This window comes from Arachis ipaensis, chromosome B4, assembly GCF_059453495.1.
Source record: "Arachis ipaensis isolate K30076 ecotype BB chromosome B4, ASM5945349v1, whole genome shotgun sequence".
Taxonomy (NCBI): domain Eukaryota; kingdom Viridiplantae; phylum Streptophyta; class Magnoliopsida; order Fabales; family Fabaceae; genus Arachis; species Arachis ipaensis.
Genome location: NC_142439.1, coordinates 115,623,059 through 115,650,477, shown reverse-complemented (window position 1 = coordinate 115,650,477; position 27,419 = coordinate 115,623,059). Strand labels below are relative to the sequence as shown.

Sequence of the window (27,419 nt, the reverse complement as noted above, 5' to 3'; positions counted from 1 at the left end):
AGGTTCTCACAGACAGCGCCAATGTTCGGTTGCTGGGTTCCAAACGGGTCAGGTAGGTGGATTGGGCGAAAGAGATTAGGTGGATCTGGACCTGGTTGACGGATGGACGGATTCCCAAAGTTGTGATGTTGGAGAGTAGAAGACGGAGACTTTGGCGACCTCCGGAGCTGTGGTGTTGGAAAGGGGGGAGCGACCTACAATGACACTCCGACGCTCTTGTCAGGGATCGTATAGGTGGTAGTGAAAGTAATGGGTTAGTGAAGTACCTCGAGAGAGGGGTAGGGCCCTCCCTTTATATACTCTGTCAGTAGGGCGGGTCCCACGGGGTAGGCCTCTTTTCTGGAATTTTCCTCGCCTAGCTGTCATGTGGCTAGCTGATGCGTGAGCATCTTTCCTATCTTTTCCTAGTGAATTTGAATTCAATTTGTCGAGTTTAATCAAGAATTAATTATCTTTTAGCCACTATGGATGCTACTTTGAATCGTTTGCAATTCTATTTATTTTAGGTAGCATTTGACTGGATTTGATGGAGTTTCCGCAGAAAAAGAGAAGGCGAATGATGCTGTCAACCCTGACCTCTCTGCACTCAAACCTGAATAACTTGAGAAACAGAGATCCAATGGACATGATTCCATTGGCGTTGGAAAGCTAACTTCTAGAGCTTTCCAACGATATATAATAGTCCATACTTCTCTTCCATCAGTTCTGCCAAGGCTGCGCTTAACTTGAGATATCTCAAGTTAGGCGCAAGACGCAACAAAAGCACGCCACATTGATTTTGTTTCATTCAAGTAGAGCAACACAAGCCTTGCACACAAACACATGCTGCCCACATCCTCAAGTAAGGCGCAACAAATGTCCAAGTTGGGCGTGGGTTATTAAGGATCCAAGTGGTCACCAGCTCTCCTCAAACCCAGCATGCAATCTCCCAAATATTATGATTAAGCTCCAATTTTATTTAAAAATAGGAAAAGATATTATTTAGTTTTAGGAAATATAATTTATATTAATTAGGATTAGATATAAAAGGGAAAAATAATCAGCCCTTCGGGCTCTTCTCTTCTCTTCCACCTCATTCCGTAATTTACAGTTTTACAGAATCCTAGTTTTCTCTCTGAATCATGAGCAACTAAACCTCCACTGTTAAGGTTAGGAGCTCTGTCTATTGTATGGATTGATACTATTATTTTTCTATTTTAATTCATGTACTAATTTATATTTCAAGAATTATTTTTGTTCATTATTTTATGAATTTGAGTGGAACGGAAGTATGACCCTTTTTCTAATTGAATTCTTGTATAACTTGGAAAAGCTCTTTACTTGAACAACATCTTGAAAACAAATTCTCCTAAATTTCTAATTATCTGGACTTAACGGGATACGTGACATATAATCCTCTTATATTTGGGTAATTAGGATTTTTGTGGCATATAAACTAGAATTGAACTTCGCCCGCTAATTGGAATTAAGTGACCAAGGAATTGGCGGTTGATGAATTTTAGAGGAGACTAAAAAGGTCTAAAGAATTAGGGTTTAGTCACAAATAGTTTGCCATGAATTAAATCTTGCATGATTAAAATAGTTAGTAAGAAAAGTCAATCCAGAAGATAGATATCTCTGAAGCCTTAACTATTTCTCCATACATTATTCACATCTTGTTTACTGCTTGCTTTTCTGATTTCCTGAATTTACTGTTTATGCTTTTGAACTCTCAAACACCATTTTCTATTTGTCTAACTAAGTAAATCATTTAACCATTGTTGCTTAATCCATAAATCCTCGTGGGATCGACCCTCAGTCACTTGAGGTACTACTTGGTACGACCCGGTGCACTTGCCGGTTAGTTAGTGGTTATAAATTCCGCACCAAGTTTTTAGCGTCGTTACCGAAAATTGACTGTAATTGACAACTACTCGTTGTTTGATTGCTTAGATTAGATAATTTTTTCTTTCATTAGTTTCTTTTAGCATTATTAATTTTTATTTTCCGTTTCTTTATCTTTCTTTAATTCTTTTTCTTTTCTTCGTTAGTATTTTGCTCCCCTCCCCATGTCCTCGTTCAATTTTTTTTTCTTTAACTACAATTTTTATTTTTTTTCAACTTCCATTAGTTCCTTTTTTCCTTTCTACTTTCATTTTCTTTTCGTTTCGTTTTAAATTTTTTTCTTTCCATTATTTTTTATTCCTATATTTTATTAGTTTTATTTTATTTTGGTCTTTAAATAAAAAAAAATTGCATCATATATTTATTTTTTTTTAATTTCTGAAATTAAGTTAGGTGTCCCCTATTTATTTTTATTTTAATTTTTCCTGTTTATCTTTCTTATTAATTTCAAATTTTTTCTGTCTTAATTCTACCTATAATTTTTGAAAATTTTTTATTTATTTTATTTAGTATTTTTATTTTATTATTTTATACAAATACCTCACAGGAAATTCTCTGCACTCTGGCATAGAGAGTCCCATCTTTTTTGTCTTTTGTTTGTTTATGAGCAGGAACAGGGACAAAGAACCTCTGTTAGACTTTGATCCTGAACCTGAAAGGACTTTTAGGCAGTGTTTACAACAAGTAAGACTTTACAAAGCTGTAGAGTCCAACATGGATCATAATAATCATGCTGTTATTGCCAATATGGCAAATTCGAATGGGAATGAGCAACCTAGAAGAGTGTTTGGCTCTTACACTGCTCCTAATGCAGATCTATATGGCAAAAGTATTGTGGTGCCTCCTATAACTGCAAACAACTTTGAGCTGAAGCCACAGCTAGTTACTCTTGTGCAATAGAATTGTCAATATCATGGACTCCCTCAGGAAGATCCAAATCATTTTATTTCTGATTTTCTGCAGATTTGTGACACTGTGAAGACCAATGGAGTGAATCCTGAGGTATACAAATTCATGCTCTTCCCATTTGTTGTGAAGGATAGAGCAAAGCTGTGGTTAGATTCTCAACCCAAGGAGAGTCTGGATACTTGGGACAAGGTTGTCACTGGATTTCTGACTGAATTTTTCCCACCTCAAAAGCTTACTAAGCTAAGGGTGGAAGTTCAGACTTTCAGACAGAAAGATGGTGAAACCCTTTATGAAGCTTGGGAGCGATTCAAGCTACTTACTAGGAAGTGCCCTCCAGACATGTTCTCTAGATGGACTCAGCTGGATATCTTTTATGAGGGCTTATGTGAAATGTCCAAGATGCGCTTAGATAATTCTGCAGGTGGTTCTTTGCACATGAAGAAGACACCAGAGGAGACTATTGAGCTTATTGAATTGGTTGCTAACAACCAATACTTATATTCCCCCAACAGGAATCCTTTGCACTCTGAGACCTCTCAGAAGAGAGGCGTGTTAGAAGTGGAAGCTGTTAATACTCTTCTTGCTCAGAACAAGCTTATGTCTCAGCAAATAAATCTACTTACTCAACAGTTGAGTGGAATGCAAGTTTCAGTTGTCAACACTCAGAATGCACCTCAAGAGGTCCCTTATGACATGACAGGTAATTTTATGCAAAATGAAAATTATGATTATGCTCAATCTTCTTCTGAACAGGTCAATTACATGGGGAGTGCTCCTAGAAATTCCAATAATGATCCCTATTCTAAGACCTACAATCAGGGGTAGAGAAATCACCCAAATTTTGGGTGGAGAGAGCAACCTTAGAGGCCACAAAATTTTAATAATAATTCTCAGGGTGGTTTTTAACAGAATAATTTTAATAACCACCAGTTTCAGTCATCTCAGCAAGCAACTTCTCAGCCCCAGCAGAACAATAATTTGGAAGCAATATTTGCAAATTTTAGACAGGAAACCAGAGCATCAATCAAGAACTTGGAGATTCAGATGGGTCAATTAGCCACAAAAGTTAATGAAATTGATCAGAGGACCATTAATAGCCTTCCTGGTAACACAATTCCAAATCAAAGAGAGGAATGCAAGGCTATTACTTTAATAAGTGGACAAGTGGCAAGTACTGAAGCACAAGTTAATGAGAAGCCAGTTGAAAAAGAAGCTCCAGAGGAGAAGAAGGAAGAAGTAGAGCACGTCCCTCCAAAGTGTGCGGACAACCCATTCCCCGACTCTCTTGACACTTATCCTACATTACCAAAGGCTCCCGCGTACAAGCCTAAAATGTCATATCCTCAAAGACTTCAAAAGGAGACCAAGGACAAGTAGTTTTCAAAGTTCTTGAAAGTCTTCAGAAAGTTGCAAATCAATATTCCTTTTGCTGAGGTTTTGGAGCAAATGCCTCTCTATGTCAAGTTCATGAAGGAGCTGTTGTCAAAGAAGAAACCTTTAAAGGGAGATGAGACAGTGGTCCTGACTAAGGAATGTAGTGCCATTATTCAGAATCACTTGCCAAGGAAGATTCCAGATCCAGGGAGCTTTCGAATTCCATGCACCATTGGGGGCACAACCTTTGAGAAAGCGTTATGTGATCTGGGAGCAAGCATAAATCTAATGCCCTTATCTGTAATGAAGAAGCTGCAAATCCAAGAGGCACAACCTACAAGGATAGCATTACAAATGGCAGAAAAATCTCTAAAGCCTGCATATGGATTAGTGGAGAATATCTTAGTCAAAGTGAGTAAGTTCTTCCTCCCAGCAGATTTTGTAATTCTTGACACGGGGGAGGATGAGAATGCCTCTATAATTCTAGGAAGGCCATTCCTAGCCACAGGAGGAGCTTTAATTGATGTGGAAGAAGGTGAATTAGTTCTTAGAGTGCATAATGAGCAACTGGTCTTTCATGTCTTCAAAGATATACATTCAGCAGGTGAAGAAGAGAGGTGCATGCAGACTGAGCTTATTGATCCAAACCTTCACGAACCCCCTGATGACGGACAGAAGAATCTGCAGCTCAAACCTCCTTTGGTGACAATCAATAAAATTCCTCCTGATATCAAACCTAAGTTTGGTGTCGGGAATGCATCATCCACCAAGGAGGAGGTTCCCAAAAAGAAAAAAATACCCATGGGATGGAGAAATAAAAAGATCCCCACTGAAGGTTTCTCCCTAGGAATGAAAGTGGTGTTGACTAGCAATCCAGTATGGACTTATACAGTAAACAAAATTCTCTCTCTAGAGCATATTGAGCTACTTTATGGAGACACAGGAAAGAAGTTCAAGGTGAGGGGTGAAGAACTTAGCCCCTATGATCCTCCTCCTTAGAGGAGCTGACCGTCAAGCTAGTGACGGTAAAGAAGCGCTTGTCAGGAGGTAACCCGATGTTTTTGTATCCTTAGTTTAATTTCTATTGCTTTTATTTTATTATTTATTTGAATTTCATTGAGTTTCTACTATTTTTCCTTTGTTTTATGTGTATTTTGATCATGCAGAATATTAAAAAAAACAGAAATAGGTTCCTAAATACAGAGTTTCGAACACCCGGGAGAATATTGATTCAGATTTGGGTGACGCCTAACTTGAAAATCTCAAGTCAAGCACAGCATACTACGTGCAGAGGAGAATTTTGCACCGGAAAGTCTGCGCCTAACTTGAGAATTTTCAAGTTAGGAAAGTGGAGAGATTTGGTGAGAATGATGGATTGGAGTTTGATAAGAAAAAGATTGAAATCCATACCCACCGCATATTACGCACAAAGAAACAATTCTCTTTGGAGGGTCTGCGCCTAACTCGAGCATTTGCAAGTTAGGCGCAAACTGTGAAGACACACCTCAAGTAAGGCGCAGCGCTTAAAGGCCCTACATCCAAGTTAGACGCAAGGTCTTGCTCCTTCGCCTCAAGTTAGGAATAGCAATTCCTCAAGTCAGGCGCAGGGATAGCAATCCACCCCAAGTTAGGCGCAGCTTCTCTTAAATTAGGCGCAGGGTTATAATTTCTAACATCATTTATACGGTTCTAATTCCTCACCAAATCAATAGCATTGGTCCCACCCATCCACTTCCCTTTATTTCATTCACTATATATTACCCTTCGTGATCCCACGTTCCCTTTTTCCTTTTCTATATATTCCGTCCATAACTAAATCAATCAATAAATAACTAAAAAAATACAAAAATACAAAAATATAAAATAAACAAAAAAAAAACATATATTTTTTTTTAATTGTAACTTCTCTTGTTCTTTTATCATTTTATTCTTCTTTTGTACTAATTTTTGTTTTTACTCCTCCGTACACTTTTTATGTCCCTCCCTATTTTTAGTTTTTCTTTGCTTGGGGACAAGCAAACTTTTAAGTTTGGTGTTGTCGCTTCGCTTCCGGCTTTTCTGTTTATTTTAATAACACCAAAGGGAGGCGAATCATCTTCACGGAGGAGCACAGCCTGAAGAATGAGACGGCCACTAGGATAACTGAGGTGGTTGAGTTTTTTTCATTCTATATTTTCTCCCATTCTTATTATGTTATATTCCTATTTTCTGCTATTTTACTTGATTTCTGCATGATCCTTTGTTATTTTGATTCCTAGGTTCCAGTTTATTTTGCTCTTTTTTATTCTATTATTTGCTTTTAATTCTAAAAAGTGCCTCATGTATTGCTCACTGAGCTTAAATCCAAAAGAAAAAGAAGAAAAAAATGCATTGCATGAGAAATAGAGTTTATAACAAAGAATAGTCTTATTTACTTAATTGTGGTGGTATTAATTGTGATTCTGAATGAATGATATGAACAGTACATATTTGAATTTAAATCAAGGGATGTTGATGTATAAGGAACAGGAATTTAGAGAACCATTATGAATTCTCTGAAATTAGTGAAAGGTAATCCTTGAAGCAAAAAGAAACAGCAAAGAAAAAAATAAAAAGCAAGGTCCAAGGCTCTGAGCATCAATGACTACGGAGGTCAGACATGATTAAAAGCTCAAAGAGTTGTTTTTCTAGTCATATGCTTGTGGTGTTCTTGTCTCAAGTAATCCTTGAGACAGAACATTTAGAGTCGAGATCAAATGCATTTAGTAGATTATGCCAAAGGCTTTGAGCACCACTGTCTGGGAGAAGCTGAAAGAAAAATCAGAACTTCAAAAGAGTTTCCCAGTTAAGTGCTTGTCGTGTTCTTGTGTCAATTAACCCTTGAGATAGAACATTTAAAGTCACGGATAGGCTCAAGGTGCAAAGCACCAGTTAATTGAGAATTAAGGGATATATGTTGTGTTCAAGGATTAAACTGAGGTAAAAGATCAGAGAACTCATAATATGATCCAGATTCTAATTCCGAATGACATTGACATTCATCTGATTCAAAGGAGAGTGAGATGCCAGAACTGTTCAGAATTGCAAGAGATAAACCCCACTTTAAGGAGAGACATGAGCATAACTGAACTCTCACTTCTCATGCAAATTCACATCTTAACCTTGTATTAGTTTTGGTTGCTTGATGACAAGCAACAATTCAAGTTTGGTGTTGTGATGCATGAGCATCTTTCCTAACTTTTCCTAGTGAATTTGCATTCAATTTGTCGAGTTTAATCAAGAATTAATTATCTTTTAGCCACTATGGATGATACTTTAAATCATTTGCAATTCTGTTTATTTTAGGTAGCATTTGGCTGGATTTGATGGAGTTTCCGCAGAAAAAGAGAAGAAGGTGAATGATGCTATCAACCCAGACCTCTCTGCACTCGAACCTGAATAATTCGAGCTACAGAGATCCAATGGACGTGTCTTTAGTGGCGTTGGAAAGCTAACTTTCAGAATTTTCTAACGATATATAATAGTCCATACTTCTCTTCCACCAATTCTGCCAAGGCTGCGCCTAACTTGAGATATCTCAATTTAGGCGCACGACACAACAAAAGCACGCCACATTGATTTTGTTTCATTCAAGTAGGGCGCACTCCCATCTCAAGTAGGGCACAGCAACACAAACCTTGCACACGAACACATGCTGCCCACATCCTCAAGTAAGGCGCAACAAATGTCCAAGTTGGGCGTGGGTTATTAAGGATCCAAGTGGTCCCCAGCTCTCCTCAAACCCAGCACGCAATCTCCCAAATATTCTTATTAAGCTTCAATTTTATTTAAAAACAGGAAAAGATATTATTTAGTTTTAGAAAATATAATTTACATTAATTAGGATTAGATATAAAAGGGAAAAAGAATCAGCCCTTCGGGCTCTTCTCTTCTCTTCCACCTCATTCCGCAATTTACAGTTTTACAGAATCCTAGTTTTTTCTCTGAACCATGAGCAACTAAACCTCCACTGTTAAGGTTAGGAGCTCTATCTATTCTATGAATTGATACTATTATTTTTCTATTTTAATTCATGTATTGATTTATATTTCAAGAATTATTTTTGTTCTTTATTTTATGAATTTGGGTGGAACGGAAGTATGACCATTTTTCTGATTGAGTTCTTGTATAACTTGAAAAAGCTCTTTACTTGAACAACATCTTGAAAATAAATTCTCCTAAATTTCTAATTATCTGGACTTAACGGGATACGTGACATATAATTCTCTTATATTTGGGTAATTAGGATTTTGTGGAATATAAACTAGAATTGAACTTCGCCCGCTAATTGGAATTAAGTGACCAAGGAATTGGCGGTTGATGAATTTTAGAGAAGACTAAAAAGGTCTAAAGAATTAGGGTTTAGTCACAAATAGTTTACCATGAATTAAATCTTGCATGATTAAAATAGTTAGTAAGAAAAGTCAATCCGGAAGATAGACATCTCTGAAGCCTTAACTATTTCTCCATACATTATTCACATCTTGTTTACTGCTTGCTTTTTTGATTTCTTGAATTTACTGTTTATGCTTTTGAACTCTCAAACACCATTTTCTGTTTGTCTAACTAAGTAAATCATTTAACCATTGTTGCTTAATCCATCAATCCTCGTGAGATCGACCCTCATTCACTTGTGGTACTACTTGGTACGACTCGGTGCACTTGCCGGTTAGTTTGTGGTTTTAAATTCCGCACCACTAGCTGCTAGGGAGTGGGGCTCCGTGCATTACCCGCGGTCCAGGCGGGCGGGCGTAGTCCGCCAGGTCGGATACTCGGGTTGGAGTTCCTGGTCGCCTGGTCCGGGCCAGAACAGAATTTTATTGAAATCAATTGAATTTGGTTTTTGAAGAAAAATAATGGGTTTTCATTAAAGGGTTTAAAGTGAAAAGATAGTTTTAGGAGAAATATGATTCTAATTAACGAAAAAGGTTTTATTTTGAAAACGGAAGAACCGTGCCCAATCCACTAATTTTAATGAAGTTTTGAGTGTTTGAAATTTTATATAATATTTTGAATAATTTATAAAGTAATTATTGAAGATTGGGTCTCTTTTATAGAAGTTCAGAGTTATTTAAATTAATTTTAAAGTACGTCAATTTAATTAAAGTAATTTGTAGAATATCCAATTTTTCAAAGTTTAAGCATATTTATATATTTTATTCTCCTGGACATGTTTATGCATATTTTTAAAAGCATTTATAGAATTTAAGCATAACTCTGAGATATTTGGAAAAGTGATTCTAAAGTTAAATCGCATGACCTGCTCTATTTCAATTTATTATTTTAGAGAAATTGTGGTATTATAGATAAAGAATTATTATATCTTAAAAGGTATTTGATTATGTGATAAGATGATCGAGGTTTGAAGTGTTACACCAATGACTCTTCTTGTCATCGATTTATCCGGCACATTGCCGAGGAGCGGTACGGGCGCTATAGCCCAAGAGTGTGATTCGTCACTTTAATCGTGGGAGCGGTACGGGCGCTACAGCCCAAGAGCGTGCGGACGCTATAATCCAAGAGTGTATCGGATACTATACCCCAAAGCGATGGCAACGAGAGACAACGTACGTAAGGATGTAATGTCGGACGCGGGTCGAAAACCGACGGATGAGCTCATTACCTGCACTAAGGCCAGACATGCATCATACTTGTTTGCGCATATTTCTTGTATGTTTTGAATTCGTTCTTGTGGTTGTATGTTATGTGTTGTTTGCTCTTACTTGTTGTTTTCTCTATATTCTTTTGTTGTGGTCTGATTGATCTGAGACACGTGGCCGATATATATATAAAAAGCAACTTAAATTGTTTCACCCCGACCCTACAGAGAACTTCCAATTTTTACCGCCTATCTTTCTACCTCCCTTCAGATAGAGACGGGTGTCATTTTCTATGAGTTCGAGCAGTCTTATGTGTACGAGGATCCTGTCCTTCACAGCTTCTATGTGGTGGCCGCGGAGTCTTGAGTCCGTAAGTACATAGTTAGAGATCATTCCTTTCAGTACTCGCTAGCTTCACCCCCTCTTTGATCTTGATGCACCGTATGCTTTTCCGCTATCTTGGTTTCATCTCGATTCTATTCATCATCCTTTTGATTACGTGCATGGAGGTCCTCTTCCAGCATAGTAGGATGGTCAGGCGATGCCTGAGCCTATCCCTGTCATCAATGACTACATCCCGGAGTCTCTTCCAGTAGATTTGGATATGTTGATAGAGTCTCTTTCTACTCGCTCCTTTGAACCTTTCACCAAAGAGCCTATTGGGACTTCCACCATAGCTTCTGGTCAGCCCTTAGAAGTTGAGCATGTTTCTCCTAGTAGTACAGTTTTCGCAAGTGACAACAGTGATGGTAGTCCCATAGTACATCAGAGGTCATCATTATTTCTGACGACGAGGACATCGAGGAGATAAAAATTGTGGATCTGACTTCTGAGGACGATGAAACCTGAGATGGATATAAAGTTCATGGCCTTGATTTCTAACAGCGATTTAGGTAGCGGCATCAGCATCTTCTTTTGGCATCTCTCTGATTTAGTGTTTCTTTTGTTTTAGACTCACTTTTTTTAGTTGTATATATGTACATAACTGTGAGAGAGTAACTAACTTTTCATCTTTTGGATGCTGTGTATATATACGTATTATAGTTTATTATCCTGTTTGTGTATGTATCTATAAAGGTTTTAGAAGGCTTAGAGAAGGGGGGTTGAATCTAGACCTTCTTTGACTTTAATAAAATAACACTTTAAAACAAACTTTCAGTCTAATTCTGTTTGAACTCAGTAGCGAAAAATTTATGAGACAATTTTATTTTATCTCATGAATATCAGAAAATAGAACAGAGAAGGGAAGAGAGAAGCTGACACCATCATGTATCTTGGTTCAGTTGCCTTGTGCAATGCAACCTACATCCAGTCTCCACCAAAATTGTGGTGAAATTTCCACTATAGTTAAAGTATTACATACACCAATTCCACAGGATTGACACAATCCTTTCACTCTCAAGTTCTAACCTAACTCGACTTGGTTATGCTAATACCTAACTCTTCGCTCTTAGTGCTCACTCAACTAAGAAAGAGGTACCTCACAGGTACAAGATACAAGACACAACACTAACCTAAAAAAATCTGAAATCACTCTAGGCTTTTCACTCAAGTGTTTCTCTCTGCCTCTTTCCACTCTTAGGCTCTTTCAAGAACTCTCTCATTCAGCATTTTACCTCAATAAATTACAAAAAGATAAACATTGAAAAGAAAATTACAATTTGTAAAATATGAAGGAGATTAATGCTTCAACAGCCTCTTTGCTATGTGATAAACTAGATTTGCTTGCCTCTGATTTAGTTCCTCATTCTGGCGGAATGCTCCTTTGACTAAGAAGCACTGTCCAAGATGATGAACTTCTTTAGAGAACTCTTCTCAAAACATAAACCTCAAAACACTGGTTCTCTCTCCTTAGCCTCAGTATGAACAAAAATTTTCTTTTTGTATCTCCTTGTATGTTGCTGAGTTGCTCTCTTCCAAGTCAACTCCTCGAGCTGTGTGCTTCACCCACTTACTTTTTCACTTTCTTCCATTAATCCTCAAATTAGGAACTTTGGTTTTGACCCTCTTTCTTGACCGAAAGCCTCAGGATAGCAAAGAAAAATATTTTCAATGGTAAACCCAGATCTAAACCCTTGAGCTATAACTTTGTCTCCAACAAACAAGTTTGATCATTGATTTACAACAGTGGTGAACAGAGATCACTTTCTCCATTTATCCCAAATTGGAGTGGTAGAGAGTTGGGGAAGAGGAGAAGAAAGCACGATACATGTAAGAGGAAATAAATTACCTTTTAACTTCTGCCTTAGCCTAAGATGGGTGGATTTGGGTGATTAGACCTCAAACTCTTTTCTTTAACCTTTCTCTTTCTTTTCTTCTTTGATGAAAGACTTAGAAACGAAGTTTTCTCTCACTTCTCTGAGTTCTGACCAAAAAAGAAAAAGTGAACGTTGCTTTGGAGGCAACAACTTGGAGGAATGAGCTTGAGTGAACTTTCATTTGGGCTTGGGTTAGCTTTCATTCTAATCAGCCCAACTGATTTCTTTGCTCAATCAATTTGGGCTTTAAGTTATTTATAGTCCATTTTTGTTTCTGGTTTGATCTCCATCCTATTGGGCTGCTGCAATATTATTTCTTTGGCCTGCATCACTTAAACAAAGTCATCAAAACTAATTGAGTAATTTGCCCAATAAATTAATGTTTGTCATCATTAATCATGTCAGTTAATTTCTTAACTCAACAATCTGTTTATTGTTTTGGTTGTAATTTTATTTTCTTTGAAGAAGGTTTATCATAAAAATCGAGTTTTGTTAATCCGATTACAGGCTTGATATTATTAATAACAGTGTCAGTGTAATTTCAAGTTGGTAACACTCGATGTTTCGGTATGAGCATGTCATACTGAAAATTGGATCGTTACAACATGCATCACTCATCTTCATCACATTCCATCACGTGAGTTTTTTTTTTTTTTTTGTTGCTTGGGACAAGCAACCACTTTAAGTTTGGTGTTGGAGGCTGCATGGAACATAAGCCAAAAGAAAAATCTTTGTTTTTAGTCTTTAATTCTTTATATTTGTTTTTGGTTGATAATCATGATTTCACTCCTCTTCATTTCACTTTACTTTTGAATTTACTTGTGCCCAAAATTCTTAAACATGTAACGGGAGACTTTTGAACTAGATTTTTTATAAGTTGAAGAAAACTTGTTTTTAGGGGCAAGAAAGATTAAGGAAAAAATGGGAGTTTGACAGTGTGAGTATATAATGGGTTGTATATTTGTAAAACCCTGCATGAAGAGCTCAAAGACAGGGGAATGAAGTTTAAAAAAGTATTATAGAAGATCTCAAAAATTTATAAAGCCTTGAAACAGTAAAAAAAGAAAAGAAGAACAAGAGAAAGGTTCAATGCTCGAGCACTAATGACTGGAAAGGATAAAAAGAAACAAAACTCAAAGAACTTCTTAGTTAAGTGCTTGTGGTATTACTGTATAAAGGAGAGAGGCTTAAGTGAGTAAATCTGGCAGGTGCTTCATCACCCAATACCTTGAACCAACAAGTTTATTTAGAGTCAAATCAAAATACAAATACCCCCTAAAAGCTAAGAAAAGAAAAGGTTTAATTACTCTGTTGGTCCCTATAGTTTCGTGAAATTTTCAATTAGGTCCCTATACTTTTTTCTTTTTAATTGGGTCCTTGCACCAAATTTTTTTTTCAATTAAGTCCCTCTTAGTAGTAATTGGCTTAATTTTATAGGGACCCAACTAAAAAAAAAAGAATTGGTACATAGACCAAAATAAAAGGAAAAAAAAGTGTAGGGACCCAATTAAAAAAAAATTTGGTGCAAGGACTCAATTAAAAGAAAAAAAAAGTATAGGGACCTAATTAAAAATTTTACGAAACTATAGAGACCAGCAGAGTAATTAAACCAAAAGAAAATAACTATCACAACAAAAAAAAAAAAAGGGAAAAACTATCTTTAAGATGAAAATTTATAAAAAGGCTTTTATAATATAATCTGAATGAAATCCTAATTAAGTATTATTTAGTTATTTCTTAAGTACTCTAATTTTTAATTATTAATATTTTTTATTATTTATAAAATTTATATTTTTATGTTTATAAATACTCTATGATTATTTTGATTTTTCATGGTATGTTCGAGTCAGTGTAGTTTAAAAGCTAGGATTATTTGATTGTATGAAAGATTAAAATTTTGGATTTAAATTTAAAATCTGATTTGTCCTTTTGATTTAAAAATAGAAAATCATGTTATTCAAAATGTTTAATGTACCTTACTTTTGAGACTCTCTGGCAATATATTTGTTTAACTTATTAAAATGAATTAAAAATTAATATTTAATATTAAAATATAAAAATAAATAATTATTAAATATTTAAAATTTACCATAAAAAATAAGTCAAGTAAAAATTAGACATCAAATTATAAACACTATAAAATTTACTATATTTAAAACCTTTTGTGCTAGAATTTAGAAAAAAAAAATGAATTTGAAAAATTAATCAGTACTTACTGAAATTATTACAAACCACACCATTTTAATCGTTGGAAAAATTAGACGTGTCACTAAAATAGTTGAAAAAATATTAAAAAAATACTATATTATAAAAAAATTATGGACAGACAGTGGTTATGGCAAGATAAATAGTAAGTGTATACAATAAAAAAGAACCAGTAAATGGAAGATGTGTAAAATCATATCTTCATTTATTGTCAAATGGAATGATTCCTATTAAAATTTTTATGTTGTGAGTTAGTTATGAAAAAATTTGAAAATTATAATACATTAAGTATTTTTCAGGTAACTGTTTAAATAGGATTATATTTTATTTTAAAAATATAAAAATTAATCCTTCATTTTTTGATAATTCATCAAATCTTCTTCTTTTATATATATATATATATATATATATATATATATATATATATATATATTGGTAACTGAGCTCATATATAATAATATTATAAAAGTTAACATACATAATTATATAAATTTGGTTAGTATTTTAAGTACTTCTTAAGTACTCTAATTTTTAATTATTAATACTTTTTTTATTATTTCTTAAAAATTATATTTTAACGCTTATAAATATTCATGTCTTATTTTTAATATAAATTAATTATGTACTCACTGTATATTTAGAATATATGTTTGGTTTAAAAATGAAAAATATGTTATTCAAAATTCTTAATTTTTAAGGTGTTATTAGCATAATATTACTTTGAGGCGAGCTCTCAATATATTTAGAACTTTTCGTGTTAGAATTTGGAGAAAGATAAATTTAAAAAATCAATCCGTACTTGCTGAAATTATAGCAACGCCTAAATTTATATAGTTAAAATTTATGAGTATAATTTTTTATTTATATAAAATTTCTTCTGTAATCTTATAATACAGATTTTTATTCTATTTTACTTTGTGGGATTCTATATACCATGGTCCAAAGAGTTCATCAAATATTAAAATGATAGATTACAACTATACAATTTTGGTGGTTGGATGTGCTACTAAAATGGTTAAAAAATTATTAGAAGAATGCTTTATATAAAAAGTTTTTTTTTTTTGGAAAAGATGGTTATAGTAAAATATGTCAAATAGAATGATTTTTATTTATTTTATATTAGTAGTTGATTTTAATGGCTAATTTTAATATATACATAATATATTTGATATTCTTATGTCTTGATTCTTTTTATATTTCTATTTCTCCTCATTAAAATAGTCATATTAAAAAATTTTATTCAATATGTTGCATCTCTAATTCTCTATTTTCAGTGTTTCTGTGTCTATTTAGAGCATGATCGTTAGAGAAAATTTGGTTTCGGAACACTTTAAAATCACCACCAATCTAACAAATATTTAAATAGCGTGTGTATGATTCAGAGAGTCACTTACTATAGCTAATCCTAAAAGGCAATCGTTAAAGTTTTTAGGTTGTAAATTAGTTATGAAAAAAATATCAAAATTTGTGATACATTAAGTATTTTTCAAAATTTTTTAGGTAGGATTATATTTTATTTTAACCGATGTGACTTTTAAATTTTATGATGATGCTCTTTAAAAACTAATTCTCTATTCTTTGATAACTTATTAATTCTACTTTTATACAAAATATATACACACAATATTTATAATTGTGATTATATATTAATAATAATATTATAAGAGTTAATAGATGTAATTATGTAATTTTAGTTGCTAATGAGTAATAGCTCAAATGGCATAATCTCCCTATACTCATCTAAGAGGTTGCGGGTTTGAGTTTTCATATTTTTGGTAAAAAAAAATTATGTAAATTTAGTTAATATTTTAACTTATTAATTAAGTATTCTTTAGGTATTTCTAAAGTACTCCAATTTTAGTACTTTTTATTATTAATAAAAAAAAAATATTTTTACATTTACAAATATTCGTATCGTTATGAGATATAAGGAGTACGTCAATTTTTATATAATACGATTGCTCAGTTTTATTTATTTAAAATTTGTGTCTTTTATAATATAAATGAAATATAATTATAATTATTTTATTTACATGTTAAACAAGATAAACAATAAAACATACAAACATAAATTGTGTTTAAATTATCTATACTAATAAATAAATTATTTAAATATTTATTTAAAAAAATTTCTATATCAATATATTATACACACAAAAGAAATCAATACTATGGGAACTATGAATCTGTGTCTTGGTTTTCTTCCTGTATGACTCTGTCTAATAATGCTAATAATTCCTATAAGGTTGTCAACCAAAAGGGACATATTGTTTATTATGACATGGCCTCGATATCTTACGCAACTTTATTATTGTCTGCTATTAAACATAAAAGGACGTGGATGTTTTGGTATAAGAAATTAAAGTGCCTGGTGGCTGGTATGAAAGTATATGATAGCAAATTATATGTTCTATTTATTTATGATGACTAATTTTGCCTTTATATTCTTCATCTCCTTCCTTTTTCTCACTTGAACTAGTAATTAGATAAAATTGACTCAACAAATATTAGTTATTATTGTCATCTCCATTTGATATGAATACCTTCTATATTTGATTGAAAAAAAAAAAACATAAAAATGAAGCATGTCTGTATGAATTATGAAATGAAAATGCCTAAATCAGAATAGTGAAATGAAAGTTGAGAAGTTGATGGAGCAAAAGCTTGGTGCTAAACATAACTACGTTGCAGCTATCACATTTGTTATATTATTGGGCTTGAAAAGGAATGTATCATTCAATTATAATAATTACAGGATATAACTGACACTAGTTTTAAACTTTTCATGGACCTAAATGGATCGTGCGTGGGGCCAACCAATGAGTTAATTTTTATTTTTCATGGCTTTCTTCTCGTGGCGACACCAATCAATTGTTTGCCATCTATTGTTCTCCAAAGGGCCCAACTTAGTGTTTATTTCATTAAGTGGGACCAACTTAATTAAACTTTACCTCAAAAATACATGAAAATAATAATTGAACGTAGAGCTGGATCTCCTCCGAGGCCAGCAGCCTATCCAGCTTAGCATCTTGGTTTTACGACAGGAACCAGCATAGCGTCTTTGACAGGTAAAGGCATTAAAAATGGGTCAAATTTATGGAAGCAACATGTTTATTTTTTAAAATAAATAAATAATTAAATAGGTCTTTAAAAAATTTTGTTGGACTTTTTTATTATTAAAATTTTTTATTAACATTTTTTAAATTTACAAAAATAAAATATATAAATCATTTCGTTATATTTTTAATCATTTATTAATCTAAATAAAAATACTAAATTTGACTAAAATAAAAATTTATATATCTTATTTTTATAAAATTTATAAATTTTAATATAATAATTTTTTTTTAAAAATAAAATGCCTGATAAAAAATTTTTTAGAAACATATATATATATATCTTTAACCGCCTCATGTCTATCTCATCGTTATTTATTCCAAGTCATACACGGCACATATAAACAGGTCACTGATCCGCCCCATCTAATTTGCCAAAAAGAGTTGAGATTAAAATCTGAGCTCATAAAAAATAGAAAGCGTTCGAAACCCATGGCGAAGCTGGGAAGCTAGCCCAGCCTGTGGGGCCTTTTTTTTCTACTCTCTTAAGTATAAAATTCAAAATTTCAATCATTATCACACAGCACCATTATTAACGTTAACCCTCTTTTTCCCTTTCCAAAGTTACCTTACTAACCCTTCATTTTTTTTAATAAATTTGTAAATCTATTCTAATTTTGTTGATGTTCTTTGATTTGAATTTTTATCCTTTTTTTAAAGTTAAAACTAGATCATGAATAACTAAAATTTTAATTTAATTTTTATTTTTTGTAAAATATTTTTATTTTGACAGATTGGTTTGTCTAGCTATCGTTACATCCTGCACACACAAAAAAAAAGAGAATTTGATATTTCTAGTTCATTTATTTAAATGGTCAATACTCCATTTTAGTTGAGACTTGAGTGGAAGCAGGACAGTCGTGCCCATTTGTCACCCTACATATAACAATATCGAAATTATAGCTGATAATAGAGTTGAAAGTAAGTCAGTTCATGAACTAGTTTAAACTTTACTTATTAATAGTTTGATAAGCTGAATTCGTGAACTGGTGAGTCAAGCTTGATTTGAATTTGATCTCATAAATTAAATGAGTCGAGCTTGAACTTGGATAAACTCAACTCATTAGCTCATGAGTTGACTCGATTATATATATAATATTAAAAGTATAGATTAAATGTATATAAGATATGCATATTAATAATTTAATATATATATATATATATATATATAATCATCGGTTAAGATTTTTTTTCTCGGTAAAAGAGAAATAACCTCATTGCAAGTATAGTTCCAAATTGATAAGTGATGCTCAATCAAAGTTTAATTTTGGTTGTCACAAGGTCAACCCAATAAAAATAATCGAGAGTATTAGTCCCGGATCGTCTTCTCAAAGAATTGCAGTGAAATATGCATATTATTGGTTATGGTATCCAAGGAGTTGGGTTGATAAAAGGGCAAGAAAATAAATGATAAGAAAGTAAATAAAGCAAATAATAAAAAGAGGCATTCATGGTAAGGATTGAGAATCTAGACTTTCTATCCTAGTCACTAATCATATTACAATAATTATCAAGAATTTATCCTATTAAGTCATCTCCAACGAGAGAAGGTACAATGTCATCTCCAACACTCGAAGAAAGTCTAATAAGACTAGTTAATCTCAATCCAAAAGTCCTAATCAAATTACTAATTGAATTAGCAAAAGACTAACGTCAATGGAAACAATATTAACTAACAACTCTAGATCACCAACATAAGTTGGGTATTCATGACTCAAGATTGCCTAATTTCTCTTTCCAAACCAAGAATGTTCAGAAAGCTACTCTAATATCCAACCAAATATTTTGTCAAATACTTGGAAGGCATAAAAGGAAAGTATGGTAAAAGTGCAAGAAATATAAATTCTACAACTACCAATTGCAAGAAAATAACAATAACAACTCAAATTGACAATAAAAGAACATCAAACATGAAATTGCATTAAAGAAAATCCAAATCCAACAAAGAGAGTTCATAAACATAAAAAGAGGCATAAAAAGGAAAATTAACAAGAAGAAACTAGGGAATTAAACTACTAAAGCATGAAAATGTAAAAGAAACAAGATGAAAACAAGAAATCAAACCTAGATCTAAGAGGAAAATAAACCTAAGAACCCTAATTCTAGAGAGAAAATAGAGATTCTCTCTCTAGAAAACTACCTAAAGCATGATCCTACATTAACTAATTGCTCCTCATTTGACCTATCTTGAATTCTGCATGAAATAGTCTCAGAAATGAGTTGGATTTAGGCCTGGAAAACTCAAAAATTGCCCCTAGCGAATTCACTTTAATGAGGTCACGTGATCAGCGTCATGCGTGCGCGTGGACGACGCGTGCACGTCGCTGGCCAAAATTTCTCCTCATGCGTACGCGTGGGTGATGCGTGCACGTGGCCTTCAATTCTCTAAATGCTCATTTCTTCATGAATTCTTCACTTTGCATGCTTTTCTCTTCACTTTTTCCATCCAATACTTGCCCTATGAATCTGAAATCACTCAACAAACATATCAAGGAATCGAATGGAATTAAGGTGAATTAAATTTAGCTATTTTAAGACCTAAAAAACATGTTTTCACACTTAAGCACAAATTTAAGGAGAATTACAAAACCATGCTATTTCATTGAATAAATGTGGGATAAGTTGGTAAAATCCCCTAAATTAAGCACAAGATAAACCACAAAATTGGGGTTTATCAAATAGTAATATATAATTTTACATATATATATATATATATATATATATATATATATATATGTATATTTTTAATTGTTTAAAATTTTATACTCATTTTTTATATATAATTTTGATGTAGGACATAAATAAAAAATTTATAATTGATAGATAGATAATATATTAAATTTATTTTTTTAATATTTTTTAATATATATAAGTTATAATTTATTGATATAGAATTATAGATGATGTGTTCCTATTATTTGAGTTTGCTCGTGAACTCGAGCCAGCTCGTGAACTTTTGTGGAGTCGAGTTTGAGCTTACGAAATATGCTCGATTGTTAATGAGTTGAGCCATCAGCCAAGTTTAATTTTCGTGAGTCGAGCTTGGACTTGGTCTAACTCGTCTCAACTTGACTCACTTCCAGCCCTAACTAATAATACTAATTTTACTAGACGAGTCGGATTGCACTATATTATAATATATAATTAAAAATTAGTATATATATATATATATATATATATATATATATATATATATATATATATAGAACTCACATACTCTCTTTTCTACATCTACATAGAATCACTAAGTCAGTTACTTTAATTATGTTGTTTTAATTTTAATAAGAATTTGATGATGTGTTGATAATTATGTTATTTGTGATTTTAACTTGAATTCCATTAGGATTTTCAATGTTTTAAAAATCGGACTAGTTATTGAACTGTTTTAACTACTGATTTATTGATTTATTAGTTCAACTGATTTAACTGTAGTCTAACTAGAATAACAGTTTTATAATAAAATAATAAAAAAATATAAATAAACACACTAATAAATAGATAAGTTCATAACAAGTGCCCGCGCTTATGCATAGACACATTCAATTAGCACAGCACAGAACAAGTGCGAATGAATTATAATTAAGATTAGTGTTAATAGACAAATATACAGTTTTTGTAATATTCTCTCCAACTTTGACTCCTCTAATTACATGTATAGACTCTAACAACAACAGCTACAAAATCAGTCACTAAGTGTATGCCTCTAAAAGGTGAATAGATAAGTTTATAACAGTGCAAAATCAATCACGTAAATTGTTACTAGAAAAGAAAATAGTGCTAATCTTTCAGAGTTCAGCAAAATTAACATTGAAGGTAATAAAAAAGTTAAACACAAAATTTTTCATTCAACACAATTACTGAGTGGCAGCCTCATCTTATATTCATGTCTAGTGTTTTGGTCCATAAATGTTTCCTAGAGTTAAATCTTTCAGCAGACCTAAAATTATTAAGAAGGATCACTCTACTAATATAGAAGGAAAATATAATATCTATTATTGATATGATGAAAGAAGCAGAAATGAACCTAAAATCTTAATTCAAATAATCAATTCTATTATATCCACCAGTAGCATAAAATGCACCATTGAGTTCTACAGCAGCAAGCAAATCTCTAAGAATACAACATATTACAAACTATGAAATACGGACACTTCGCTGAGTTATCGTGTCTGTGTGTCGGACACATTTCGGACACGATACTCCCCGACACTCGTCCAATACGCGTGTCTGCTGTGTCCAACCGTGTCTTAATAAAAAAATAAAAAATTCTTCTTTGGACACGCCTGGACACACCTAAATACCATCACGTGTCAGCGTGTGCAGTCTTATTCTTAACATATATTCTTAAAATAAATTTAGATATAGTATATATTATTATTTATTAAAACAAAAAATATTTTAAATACTTGATATAATTAAAATAAGACATTAAAAATAATTAAAAAATTTAATTTATATCTTAATATCAATAAAATATCAAAATATCATTACAATTTATCTAAAAAATACTTTATATTTTACATGTATGCGTGTCCCCGTGTCATGTAAGATTTTAAAATTCGCGTATCGGCGTGTCTCGTGTTCATGTCAGTGCCCATGCATCATAGATTACAAATGATCATTTAATTGAGTGATACATAATGGAGTTTGAGCAGTGACAGTCAAAGTCATCATCAAGCAGTGATAGAGCATAGCCAGTCAATCAAGAATGAGTTCGAGCACTGAACAGAGCAACCATTACCTTCGCTGAGTGAGAAAAATGAGCAGAGTTTGAAGAAGAGCAGTTGAATACCATAGACGACGGCGACTTGGCGATGACCATGACGATGGACGATAGGGACGAGCAACAGAATAGGGCCTGTGGACGCGAACGCTGGCGATTAGCAAATATGGGGAGGGGTTCGAGAACGATAAGATGAACCTTGAGAGTTTCGAGGCTTCGAGGGACAAGCACGACGGACGAATTGACAGATGACGACGACAATGAAGGACAGCGGGCAAAGCGCGACTGAGTAGGATGAGGGGTTGAAGCACGACGACTCGACGAGCACGATGAAAAAGCTGGCGACTAGCGAATGAGGAAAGGGGCTGGAGCACGACAAAAATCTTGAGCGCGACGGATGGCGGTGAGAAGAGCGATGGCGGTAGTGGTGATGGGGGAAACTAGGATTTCCTTTGAGGGAGATGTTCTTTAGTTTTGAGAAACTAAGATGATGAGAGGATAAGAGTTCAATCAACGTTTCAATAATCTCTCTTTTTTCAAAAACAACTAACGACATCATTTTTGGAAAATCGGCTGGGTTCTAGTTTGGTTCAACTAGCCGGTTCAGTAGTTTTTAAATGGTTTTTGATTTAGCAATTTTGCTTGTTAAACCGAATTGTGATTACTTATTATTTTTGGTTAAACCGGTTCGGTTCAATTTTTAGAACTATGATGATTTTATTGTTTTTAATTTTAATTTGGACTTAATTTTGTATTTTCTGTGTTATTAGTGTGTTTATGAAATATGAAATGATTAAATATTGAATTTGGTTAGAAAATTTTGATTTTGTTGCGGATAGAATCGGATTGGAAGCTATACTTTACGGTGCGGATAGAGTTAGGGTTGAGAAATCCTTAATCCGCAGGTAAGATATAATTTTTAAAAAAAATTTAAACTAGCTGATAAGGTTAGAATGAAGAGTATATAGTTAGGATAGAGTCCAAACCTTACTTTACCCTATTTATTACACTTTCTAGTTATAATAAAAAAGATAATAACAAAATTTTTTAGTATACTGGTGATAAATAAAATGGTTCTAAACTAGTAATTTTTGTCTATTTTAGACAATATTTTAGATTGACTTACCAATATTGTTGTTAGATGCGAATGAAATGTGTTAAAATTATTAAAAGAAAATTTGCTTTAAGGTTACATATTTGCAGAAGTTTTTCCTTTTTTTTTTTCAATTTTTTTATAAAATTAATTTGTCATTGAATACTTGATTATCCAAATTGTTTCAACTTAAATTTAATTATTCAAATTGGTTAGAGTTTATTTTATCATATACAAAAAGATTTTATACTTGAACCAACTTAAACCGATTAAATTTTATCCATTTGATTCTTAGTTTTTTCTAATCAAACTTGAACTAACCTAGTTTGTGAACAATTTTATAATTCAAACTATTTTTTATTATCTACTGAATATTTAGGGAATATTATGAATGAGAAATCATATACACAAGAATCACGTGGTGAATGATTTCTAATTCTTTTAGTTTTGCCGAGAGACTACTAATAATATTTTAATAAAATAAATATTACAATAAAAATTTTATAATTATTTTTATACAAAATTTTTTTTTTATTTTTAAATAATAAATTAAATAGTTAAATTTTAATATATTATAAAAATATTTATTTAAATATAATTAAATAAATTATATTTTTAAATAAAATATCTTCATAAAAAATATTTTTGTCATCTTTATTTAAAAAGTTACCATTTAATAATTTCATCTCTAAATAATTAAGCAGAGATGGGCATAAAACGACAGACATACCTCATTCTGTAATAAAAATAATTTATTGCCCTAAAAATATGGTTTGATCCGAATTTATAGGCTCACGCACTCCACGCAATTTGACGTATTCGAATTAAAATTAACTAAATAGAAATAGACACATTATACTAACTGTTCAGCGTTGACTACTTAATCTGCGCTTAGATGTGCAATTTGAAATCTTTTCTTCGCAGACAAGTTGAGTATAAAATATAGTGTATCTTCTTGGAATTGTTAATTTATTTATTATTAATTAATTGGAGTAGATGCAGTTTCTGTTTCCATAATATATATTATTAAATAAATTTATTACCATAATAATCTAGTTCCATTTTTGTTTGTTAGAAATGAAAATATCTATTTTATTATATAAAAATTAAATTTATTTATTTAATAATAAAATTGATGTAATATATTTTTAAAATATTTTTTATTTATTTTATTTAATTTTTTAAAATAAATTAATTATAATTAATTAATAATATTAATTAACTAACTAGATTGAACATTTAAATTTTACAACTTATTATAATTTATATAAATTAATTTATTATAATTAATTATATCAATTAATTTAATTAATTGTTAATTATTTAATTTGATTGTAATAAATATTAAATTATTTAATAAATAATAAATATGACATCGAAATATATGAACTAATTTATTTTTTACAATACATGACGTTAGAAATGAAATAAATAGGAATAATGATGAGATCGAAATTATAGTAGCTCTATAAAAAGGTGTTAAAAAGATTAAAAAGAGGCATTTAAGAATATCTATAAACTTTTTTTGTTTGCAATAATATCTATTAAATTTGAACTTACCTTAACTAGTTGATCACTTATAGTTGTATAGTTTAGAGTGTTGTTAACCATAAAAATATTGTAACTACTGTAGTATCACCTAATACAGGCCCTACACTAGCAACAACAAACTTAGTACCAGATGTAAATACTTCAGCAGTATCATTCTAATTTAGCATAATGCCTTTAGCACCAACAACTATAAAGAGGGAAAGACCAACTTTTGTAAGAAAAAATTCAATTTTTAGAAAAAGAAGAAACAGCTCTAGGAAAAGAATGACAACCACTGCAGCACCACCAACAAGTTCACTAGTTAGTCTACCGATTAGGCCTAATTCTCAAGCCCAAGTTTTAACTCCATTTAGGCCACCAAATGTGATTAGGAAACTATAACAGCAGTAAGCCAAGCCACTTAGAACATGTTCATGGGTTTATGTCTACTCTATTTTTGAGGAGGAAGAAACAAGCAGGTCCACACCGAAGATAAGAAGACTTGAATCTGCGACTTTTTAGATGAGTATAGGGAGACTATGCCATTTGAATTATAGTTCGTTGGCAACTTAGTAGTATTTTGTTAAGTAATGTACTTTGAGTTCGGATTAGTAGTATGAATTTTGATGTTTTGTGTCCTTTTTTAAATTTTAGGTCTTCAATTGAACATTTACCTTGGTGGTATATTTAATTTTTTAGATTTTAGGTCTTCATTTGAACATTTGTGTTAGTGATGTGTTTGATATTTTGACTTAATTGAATATTAGCTCTTTAAATATCTTAATAAATAGGGTATCTGCAACTTTTTTACTAGTTAAATTTTTTGTCTATTAAAATTAATATGGATACAACATTGTTTGCTATTTTGCATAGTTTTAATACTTGGATTATAATTCATTTCTTTAGTTTGTAGCAATCACAAAAACAACAAATCATTCACACTCCCAAAAGAACATCATTTATTTATCATTAATTGTTCTGTATCTCAATTACATTCATTCACTGTGTATAATACATATCCACTAAACCATTTACTTATTACTTAGCCAAATAAAATAGATTCATAACCACACTTAATTCAATTAATAGACAAATAAAACTGAGAAGTAACTCAACCCTCCTACAGTGTTCATTCAATTCACTCATCACAGACAACACTATTACCATTCTATCAATCTCCACACCATTAACACACTTGCCCCTGATTTTTTCTTTTTTTCTTCACATCTGCATTACCCACCTTACTATTTTCGAAAGATCCTTCTTCATCCAAACAATGTTCTTGCATATCATCTAACCATTGAAAATATTTGCAACAAATTTGTTAGAAACAAGAGACTAGACTAGAGAAAGGATTTGTGTATTATTGAGTGTATTTAAGTTGTCTGAAATGATACAATATAAAAGGTATTTATAGGTGCTAAGAGAATCGTAATAATAAAGACGTAATATCCTATAATAAATATTCAGATATGCTAAATAATGCTAATTGATCCCAATTAATCCTAATTATATTCTAACATCCCCCTCAAACTCAAGTGACAATTTGAGTTTGAAACTTATTGAAAACAACGACATAAAGAGAAAAGAAAATGTATAAACTGATAGAACGGATGCAGACGGAACTGCCGGAAGAAAGCGCAGATGAAACTGCCGCTTGTTTGAAAGAAGCGTAGATGGAACTGCCGCTGTTTGAAGAAAGCGCAGATGAAACTGTAGGAAAGAAGCGCAGATGGAACTGCCGCTGTCTGAAAGAAGCGCACACGAAACTACCGAAAGGAAGCGCAGACGGAACTGCCGAAAGGAAGCAGACGAAACTGCCACAAGGAAACACAGACGAAACTACCACAAGAGAACGTAGACAGAACTGCCACGAGGAAAGCAGACAGAACTGCAAAGAGAGCAAAAACTATATGATTTCTTCATGAGAATAGGAAAATAGCGGATGACATTGGTGTTTGATCATTCAACTCAGAAAGACACAAGACTGAGAGAATAGGCTATTCGGTGAGGTGAAAAAACATCAAAGAAGTGACAAAAAGGAAGGGAAAAAAATGGCACGGAAGAAAAATATGAAAAATACGGTAATTTCAACCGAAGAAAAATAACTTATCCTCCTCAAGGAGGATACCATGGTTCTGATACCATGTTAGAAACAAGAGACTAGACTGGAGAAAGGATTTGTGTATTATTGAGTGTATTCAAGTTGTCTGGAACGATACAATATAAAAGGGTATTTATAGGTGCTAAGCGAATCGTAATAATAAAGATGTAATATCCTATAATAAATATTCAGATATGCTAAATAATGTTAATTGATCCTAATTATATTCTAACAAAATTTATTTGTTCTACCAAGACACAACAAATTCATAGATTAGATAAAGAAAGAGCACCAAAGTGAAATAAGAAGAGAAAACAAAATAAGTAGACACAATACTATGTCTTCCCTTCATATGCACAAAAGTTCAATTTTTATCTTTCATATAGGGCATTGCAAAAACAATCTATCAGGGTTGCTAGTTCTCTTCGACTTCAACGGAACTGCTGGAAGGCGACAAAAGCACGTTCTCTCGTAAGTTTTGCTCACAAGCTCTGACATACCATCCACTCCAAAAACTTCTATTGATGGGTTGTTTCTCCCCATATCAGATTTTCCACGAACTATAGATGAATTCATGTTTCAATATGCAAAATTTGGGCAAAACA

At 32.2% G+C, this 27,419-nt stretch overlaps 1 non-coding gene across 1 annotated transcript; it reads right to left on the bottom strand.

The window, feature by feature from the left end:
* Positions 1 to 3,031: 3,031 nt before the first annotated feature.
* Positions 3,032 to 3,137, bottom strand: LOC148568875 (small nucleolar RNA R71). Its single transcript, XR_015882919.1, has one exon. It is a non-coding gene; the product is annotated as a small nucleolar RNA R71 (small nucleolar RNA).
* Between the last annotated feature and the right edge of the window lie 24,282 nt (positions 3,138 to 27,419).